This window comes from Cupressus sempervirens, chromosome 8 (genome assembly GCF_028749045.1).
Source record: "Cupressus sempervirens isolate cs-2001-9-10 chromosome 8, ASM2874904v1, whole genome shotgun sequence".
Lineage (NCBI taxonomy): Eukaryota > Viridiplantae > Streptophyta > Pinopsida > Cupressales > Cupressaceae > Cupressus > Cupressus sempervirens.
The window spans coordinates 508,140,284-508,150,027 of record NC_143125.1 but is presented as its reverse complement, the minus strand read 5'-3'; positions in this window follow the sequence as shown (position 1 = coordinate 508,150,027).

Here is a 9,744-nt window from a genome sequence, read left to right as displayed (position 1 = left end):
CTGAACCGGGCAACTAGCATAAAATGGAGTGCTAGGGCCATCTCCTACTATATGGAGTGTACAAAATCTTGGGATTTGGAAATAGAATCCTTTTAAATTATGTACAAAAAAGGAGATCCCATGGGAAGCACATCAAGCATTTTTAGTGTGATACCCTGGGAAAGCAAACTGTGTTTGGTTAGGGATCATTTGAATAGGAGCATTTGGAGTGGATTGAAAGGTCTGATTCTTCAATCCAAGAATGTGGTATGTAGATGGTGAGGGATAACTCCAATCTAGAGGAAGATTCTTGGTAAGGAATTTTAGGAGATTTAAAACTTGAACAACACCAAAATCCTTGAAACCCTCAAATTAAGCCTAAAATTGTGCTTGGGTTGTACATACAAGTTGGGGGCTCAAGAGTTAAAAAATAATTCAAGTACTCCAAAAAGGGTATCCAGAAAGGTGATTTTTTTTGGCTTTTGTTAAGGAATATTTCAAAATATCTCAATTTTAGTGCATTTGGAAGGCTAATTTTTTAGTCTTTTTCCAAGTAGTTAAGCACAAATTGACCCATGAATTGCAATTCGAATAGGGTTTTGCACTTTTTTTTGCATGTAGTATGTTGATGAGTAATTTAAGGTAGGTCTAGGTATTCGTTTGAGAATATGGAAAGGTCCAAGGAGCATTAGGGTTATTGTGTGTTTGCAAAAGTTTGGGCAATCTTGTAATAACCTGTTGATGTACACCAGCTGAAGAAGTGGGATCTCTTTGATATAATCCTCAAAGGCATACGGTGTGAAAGAAGCCCTATTTGAGTAGGTGGAAGACCTAAGAGTACCCTAGAGAGCTTAGGGTTTGTGAGAAAGATTGGTTGTCACATTAGAGTGGTATAAGAGCAAGTTAAAGATTTGGGACTAGTTGGTGGATGTCTACAGCTACTGGAGAGTCAGTAGGTGAAACCAACATGGTGCCAAATGGAGAATTAGCCAAGGAAGTTAATGAACAAAAGGAGAAGAGTAGAGTTCTTGAAGAATCCCTAACATACGTAAAGGTGCAACTGGATGCATTTGTTGAAGTAGCCAGGAGGAAAGAAGAAGAAGAATTTGAGAAGGGTAAAGAGGTAGCAAAGCAGGATGTAATCCCTGAACCTAACGCTATCTTGAATGAAGATCCCTTCTTGAAGGCTATCAAAGCCATAGGAGGAAAAGCTTTGGAAGGTGTACTACTTTTCAATGGAAAAATGGACATAGATGTAGTCATGGAGTTGATAGATGGCATGAAGAACCATTTTGAGTGTGATGGGGTATTAGAGGCACAAAAGGTTAAAGTTTCTAAGTCAAGGCTTAAAGGCTAAGCTCTCACATGGTGGAAATATGTACATGATGAAAGAACTAGCATGGGTAAGAGTCCTATAGCTAACTGGAAGGCTATGGTCACTAAAGTGAAGGATAACTTCCTGCCTGAAGACTTTGAGATTTAGGTCCACAAGAGAAGGCAATGATTGAAGAAAAAAGACCTAGATGTGACCTCTTATACTGAGGAATTTTAGAGGTTATATCTGAGATCCAAGTAGCAATAAGATGAGCCAATCAAAGTGGCAAGATATCTAGGTGGCTTGACGTAGAATATCCAAGAGAAGCTCAGTTTGTGGGAACCTACCACAGGTCAAAGATGCCATCAAATAGCTTTAAAGGTAGAGGAAAAGAAGAAAAGGAAAGGAGATTACAACTTCAAGGATAGAGGCAAGGTTAGAAATCAAAGAGGGAAAAGAGGAGGCTACCAGGGTAGATGTAGTGAGCATAAGAATCAAGGTGAAAGCAAATTCACAGAGTAAGCTAGTGATAACTCCTCAAGAGGTGGTTACAATAGAGGGAGAGGAAACCAAGGAGGATCAAGTAGAGGGAGAGGATTAGGCAGATCCAATTCATACTTTGAAAGTATGAAATGTTACAATTGTGGTCACTTGGGTCATCCAACCTACAAATGCCCAGAGAAGCCTTCTTCCTTAAATCAACACAAAAGAATGGCATATGTGCAAGAGGATTGCAATAAAGAATCTAATGTAGATCACATTGAGTCTGAAAAAGGTGAGAACCTCATGTTTAGGAAAGTTTTGATCAAACAACCAACTCCTGATCAACTGAAACATAGAAGGACATTGTTTAGGATAAAATGCAAAATCCTATGAAAAGTGTGCAAAGTAGTGGTTGATTCTGGTTCTACTGATAAGGTAATATTAGAGGAGGCTATTGCTAAGTTGAAATTGTAGAAGATACCTCATGACAACCCTTATAAGGTTATTTGGCTTAACAAGGGAAAAATCATCTTGGTGAATGAGAAAGCTTGGGTGGAATTCTTCATAGCAAGATACAAGGACAAACTATTGTGTGATGTTTTGTCTATGGATGCTTGTCATCTTTTGCTAGGTAGGCCTTGGAAATTTGATAGGGAAGTTGTGTATGATGGTAGGGAAAATGCCATAACTTTTACGAATGGAGGAAAGACCTTCAAAATTCAGTCCTTATTGGAAGGGGAGGAAATAATAGAAAAATTGCCTAGTGTGCTATTTTGTAGTGGGAAAGAGTTTCTTAAAGATCTCAAGGATGAGAAATCTGAAAGTTTTATAGTAGTGTTGAAGTCTAAAGAAAAGGAGAATGTAGCCAAGGAACCCTTACCAATTTAAGTCCAAAATTTTCTTGCAAAGTACAAGGACACAGTGAGTGATGGTACTCCAACTACTCTACCTCCTAGGAGAGTTATTAGTCATCAAATTGACTTTTTTATAGGTGCTTCCTTGCCTAATAAAGCAGCATACAAGTTGACTCCAAATTATAACTTAGAAGCGGCAAGACAAGTCCAAGAATTGATGGATCAAGGCTTGATACAAAAGAGCATAATCCCATGTGTAGTTCCTATTGTGTTGGCATCTAAAAAAGGAGGGAAATGGAGATTATGTATAGATTTAAGAGCCATCAATAGGATTACAATCAGGTGTAGGTTTCCCATACATAGGATTGAAGACCTTATGGATTATCTTGGAGGGGCTAAATACTTCACTAAGCTGGACTTGAAGAGTGAGTATCACCAAATCAGAATAAAGGAGGGAGATGAATGGACAATAAAATTTAAGACTACTGATGGTCTATATGAATGGATTGTAATGCCATTTGGTCTTTCCAATGCTCCTAGCACATTCATTAGGCTCATGAATGAAGTGCTCAAGAATTTCATAGGCAGATTTGTAGTTGTATATCTAGATGATATATTTATTTTTAGCAAGATTAGAGAAGAGAATATCAAGCATGTTGAGGCATTTTTGAAGAGGCTTCATGAGGAGAATCTAGCCATAAATCTTGAGAAGTGTGTCTTCTTCAAGGAAGAACTTGTGTACCTAGGCTTTGTGGTGTCTCAAGGCACATTAAAGATGGACAAGGAGAAGGTTGCTACTATACTAGATTGGCCAACACCTACCACATCAACCGAGGTAAGAAGTTTCCATGGTTTGTCTCAATTCTATAGGAAATTCATTAGGAATTTCAGTGGTATTTGTGCACCTTTGTTGGATAACATAAAGTGTGGAGTCAAGTCTAAGTTTAAGTGGACCTTAGAAGCTGAAAAGTCATTTGAAATGTTGAAGAAACAAGTAGCTACTCAACCTATCCTACAATTGCCTAGTTTTGAGAAATTTTTCACCTTAGAATGTGATGCAAGTGGCTTAACAGTAGGTGGTGTTTTGAGTCATGAAGGTAAGCTAGTGGATTTTTATAGTAAGAAGCTTAATAATGCTAGAAAGAAGTATTCATCCTATGACCTAGAGCTCTATGCCTTAGGAAGTGGAGACATTATTTATTGCCCAAAGAATTTTTTGTGTTTACAGATAATCAAGCTCTTAGCTACATCAACACTCAAGAGAAGTTGAACAATAGGCACTTGAAGTGGATGGAGTACTTGCAAGCCTTTAACTTCACAATCAAGCACAAGAAGGGGCAACTGAATAAATTGGAAAATGCATTAAGTAGGAGGATTATGATAGTCCAAGAGATTCAACTCCAAAGCATTGGAATAGAAAGTTTTTAGAATCTCTACAAAGAAGATGAGGACTTTACTGAAGCCTACAAGGTATGTATGGATTTTGAAAATCATTTTCATAGAAATTTTTTAGAATATACCTTGCAAAATGGCTTGTTATTCAAGCGTAACCAGTTGTGTGTACCAAGGGGTACCATGAGAGAGAACCTAATACATGAGAAGCATAATGGTAGCCTTAGCGATCATTTTGGTATCATCAAAAGCATAGGACTAGTGCAAAGGTTCTATTATTGGCCAAAACTAGCAAGGGATGTAACCAAGCATGTGGACCAGTTCATGGTGTACATGAAAGCCAAAGGAGGAATAAAAAATGTAGGTTTATATCAGCCTTTACCAATTCCAAATAGGCCATGGGATTGTGCAAGTATGGACTTTGTTGTAGGTTTACTAAAAACCAAGCAAGGGTATGATAGAATTTATGTTGTTGTTGATAGATTCAGAAAAATGGGGTATTTCATTCCATGTAGGAAAAATAATGATGCTAGTGACATTGCCCACTTATTTTTCAAAGAGGTTGTATGGATTCATGGACTCCCATTAAACATTGTGTCAAATAGGGATGTTAAATTTATGAGCCATTTTTGGAAAGCCTTATGGAAAAAGCTTGGTACAAACATTTCATTTGGTTCAACTTACGATCCCCAAACTGATTTTCAAACTAAAGTGGTTAATAGGACCTTAGGGAACCTTCTAGGTGGCTAACTAAGGAATATGGTCAGACTTGGGATGTTATCATTTCACAAGTAGAGTATGCCTATAATGATAGTAAGAATAGGACCATTGGAAAGAGTCCTTTTGAGATAGTTTGTGGGATGCATCCAAGGGGTGTATGTGAACTAAGATATCTTGGTGATATGGATCAAATAAGTGGACAAGCTAAAGACTTTGCTCAAACCATGAAGGAGATTCAAGAGAAAATTAAGAAGACCATCCAAGATAAAACTCGAAAACTCAAGGCTAAAGTGGTTGAAAAGAGGACAAATGTTCAATTTACTGTTGGTGACTCTATAATGGTCCATTTGAATAAAGAAAGGCTTCAAAAAGGTGTTCCTACCAAGCTACAAATGAAGAGGGTAGGGCTTTGAAAAATCTTGGCAAAGTATGGAGCAAATGCCTATAAGGTAGACTTACCTTCAGATTTAGGCATATCCCTTATTTTCAATGTGCAAGACTTTGTGGCATACAAAGTTACCTTACCTCTGATCACTCAAGATTTTCATGCTGACCTTGGACCTATTGCATCACCTAATATCAAAAAGTTGGAAGCAGAGAAAGTGTTAGACTCAAGGGTGAAGAAGTCTACAAGGAACAAGGTGTATATGGAACATCTCATTCAATGGAAGGGAAATCCAAATTTAGAGGCTACTTGGGCTGCTGAAACAAAGTTCAATAAGGTTGGAATACCCTTAGATATGTCACGATTAGGTGGGACTTAGTTTTTTTGATGGGGAGAGTATGGTGCAAGAGCACCTAGGTAGGCTAAAGGGCAGACCTAGGGCTTCTTTGGTGTTTTTTTCTTGTAGTGATTCTATCCACATCAATAGAGTAATAATAGGATAAAATTGGTCCTAAGGTGATTTTAAATAGGTTTGAAGAGTCTCACAATGCACTATTGCTCCTAATTGCTCAAAAAGTGCTCATTTGGCTCAATAGGGCATATTTGGATTTTGAGTACCAAATAGGGAAATAAAGTGTTTTAGGGTCCTTATTAGGTATTTTAGATCCATTTTAGGCCTTTTGGAAAGTTTTTTAGGAAGTAGAGCAATTTTGGGTAGATAATTTGCAAAATTACAAAAATTGCTCATTTCTTGCAAAGTTGTCATTGACAACTTTTGCAACTTTTATGCAAAAGAGAAACTTATTCATGGGATCCATTCAACTAATTAAATTAGTTGGAAACATACATTCCAATCCTATATAAGTTTTAACTCAACCTTTTCAAGAGGTTGGAAGAAGGAGAAATGACAGTGTACGGAATGTAATCAATATTTTCTTTATTACAATAGTTTCTTGTTTTGAGTGTTTTTTCATTCTTTGTACGGAATAGACTTAGGGTTTTCTGAGTTGGAAGTGTTAGTGGAGGTTTTCCTTAATTTTTTTTTTGTTTTATAGGGTTTTTAGTTCTTAGATTAATTTTTTTGTGTTCCAGCAGTTTGCTGTTCTAAACTGGGCAGCTAGCATAAAATGGAGTGATAGGGCCATCTCCCACCATATGGAATGTACGGCCTCTTGGGATTTGGAAATAGAATCATTGTACATTATGTACCAAATAGGAGAGACCATGAGAAGCAAATAAACTATTTTTAGTGTGATTCCCTAGGTAAGCAAATCATGTTTGGTTAGGGATCACAAATATGAAAAAGAGCATTTGGAGTGGATTGACAGGTCTGATTCTTCAATCCACAAATGTGTTGAGTAAGTGGATTGTGAGGGCTAATTTAAATCTAGAGAAAGAGTATTGGTAAGGAATTTTAGGAGGTTTAAAACTTGAACAACACCAAAATCCTTGAAACTCTCAAATTAACCCCAAAATTATGCTTTAGATGTACAGACAAGTTGGGAGCTTAAGAGTTATAAAATATTCAAGTACTCAAAAAAAGGTATCCAAAAAGGTGATTTTTTTGGCTATTTCTAAGGGAAATTTCAAAATATCTTAGTTTTAGTGCATTTTGAGGGTTGATTCTTGTAGTCTTTTTCCAAGCACCTAAGCACAATTTGACCTGTGGATTGCAATTCAAATAGGGCTTTGCACTTGTTTTGGGTGTAGTATGTTGATGAGTAACCTAAGGCATGCCTAGGTATTCATTTGAGAAAATGGAAAGGTCCAAGAAGCATTGGGGTTATTTGTGTGTTTGCAGAAGTTTGAGCAATCTTGTACTAACCTATTGATGTGCACTAATTGAAGAAGTGGGATATCTTTTATAGAATCCTCAAAGGCATAGGGTGTGAAAGAAGCACTATTTTATTAGGTGGAAGACCTAAGAAGACCCTAGAGAGCTTAGGATTTGTAAGCAAGATTGGTTGTCACATCAATATCTCTCAAGCATTAAAAGCTAAACTGAGTGGAGGACAGTCTATCACTAAGAGAGTATATGTAGTAAGCATTAATGGCGATTGAAAAGGGGAAATTTTTTAAAAGGAAGAAATCAAATGCATTATTTCACCATGAATTTCTAAAGCTATTTGTGAAGAGTGAATTCAGAGCCCCTGAGCAATTTGAGTATTTGTTGTTGAAGATTTCTTGATTTTTCAGAAACCCTACCAAGCATGGCATCTTCAAGCAGTAAATCAAAGAAAGGTTCTAAAATATTAGTCTATGTAGTCAACTGCAATACACCTACATTCAAGTTGAGTCCAATGATTGCAGAGGCACTTGACCCAGCTGGTGCATAGTCTCAAATTCTGCCCAAGGTATTACTTGTGCACGACATCCATTCCTTAAACACTATTCTATTGAAGAATTTATAATTCTAGAAATGAATGAGGAATTCAAAGAATTATGTGTGAATGGTGTACTGAAACCCAAGAATCAACATTTGGAAACCAAGGGTTTGACACATATTTCAAATATGCGAAGGGATTTTGATGTAGAATGGATCATACTTATCTTAAGCCATATTCACAATGGGTATATATGGTTGGACCAACCCATTCAGATTATGAAGAAAATGATGCACAAAATCACTGGACTGCCAATGTTAAACAAAGAAAAGGTAACCAAAACCATAGGTAAGGTCGAGTGGGACGAAAGAGGCATGAAGCATAGTGGCGTAATAGACAATGAGCTCAAGTTTGGAATATATGTGATTTTTCACAAGATTTATAACTCTAGTTAGTTGAACAACATCTAATGTGAAGCTATTGATCTTGCATACAAGGTGTTAAAGAATAATCTATCCTTCGACCTTATTGAGTTGTTGAACTAATTCAACAAAATTATGGAGAGCATCTGAGTATCAAAGAACAACCCATGTAAGTTTGGTTCTCTTTTGACATGTATATTCTTCTTTCTTCAAAAGTTTTTCCCTTCCAAAGGTTTTGTAGTATGGAGGAAGGATGTTCCGCTTTTATATCAAATCAATGAATATATAGCAGAAATAGGTGAGAATTTTGACAAGATCATGGATAATTATTTTGAAACATTGAAAGAAAAGATGCAAAATAAGTTTAGCATGCACAGGAAGCTTATGGAAGACTATGAGCAAGATATCTATTTCATGGTTGACTGTGACAAAGTATACATTTAGGCAGTCAGACCTAGAGTGGCATGGGTTAAGCATCTAGAGTATGAGGTTAACATTGATGACACTAAGGATATCATTGAACCTCTACTAAATGAGCCTATGGATCTTAAAGCTACCTATTTTGGAACATTTGATGAAGTGATGGGGAGCTTTTTTAACTAGGAGCTTTTTTGATCTTCCCAAGATACTCCTAGCCCACTTAGGGTTTTCTCTCCTAACCCTAACCTAGAGGATCCCTCTACAATCCCCTTTCTCCAAGAGCTCTCCAACCAATTCAGGTTTCAATTCCATTGCCCCAATTCACCAAATATGCATTCTTTGGTCTAGATTCTTAACTCATTTCCCATCATTCTGCACTATTCTTTCAAGTTTTCCTCTCGCAAATCACTAAATTTCCTAGTTAGGCCTTGTAGCCTTAAGAGCCCCTATTAGCCCTAGTAGAAACAAGGACAGTGCTATATCTCAAAAAAAACCATAATAAGGACCCTTGGTGTATTCTATAATTTTTTTTCCTTATGACCAAACCTTGAATATTTTGCAGGTTCTGGGCTCCACATTTATCCGTATAGTACAAATTTAGAAAACTCTCTTTTAAAGGGTTTTAAAGGAAATACTTGTGTTTTCTTCTCCACAGGCATCAAAATCCATTCCCAACCTCCTCCATTGAGTTTTTCTCCCTTCATAGACTTCTCCTACATTTCCAACTCAAGATTGACCCATGCCAACATTTGTTCACCACAAAACCTCTTTACAAGCATTTCCTTGCACCTTGCCAAGCTTGACTACTTGCCTAGGGCTCCCTTGTAAAAATAGCATTTGGCCTTCCACAACCTCCACAAACACTATTTACACTATGTAAAGAGGCTATCACTTGATCTCCAAGAGTTATGGTTTTTTGACCAAGGACACTCAAGCCATAGCCCATTTCATGCTTGCAACACAAAACTGGACAACAAGATCACTAGAAACAAATAATTTTATAAACCCTATCAAAAGCTCACTTAAAACCAAAAAAATACACACAGATTCAAAAAATGAACACAAGGTACTAATGGATAAAAAATAGTTCATTTTTCAATCCAAAAACTCTATTCAAACTTAAAATTATGCTTCAAATGCACAAAAACTGTCCTGCTACAGCTGCTGTCCCTACACCCAATTGTCCAACCCTTGGAAATGAGTTGGAAATATCTTAAATATAATTTATCCTCTATTTTATTCTACAGTTTAAACCATAACTTCCTAATTCATGGGTTTTTCCAAAACTGTCTAAAAGTTGTCAAGCAATTTTGCAATAAGTGTAAAGTTGTCAATGCAACTTTTTGACAACTTTTGCAATTTTTCTCCTAGACTCCTCAAGCTTGTATAGAATGTTATCCAAACTTCTAGGATGAAAATAGAAAATATAAGGACCATATTTAAACACTCT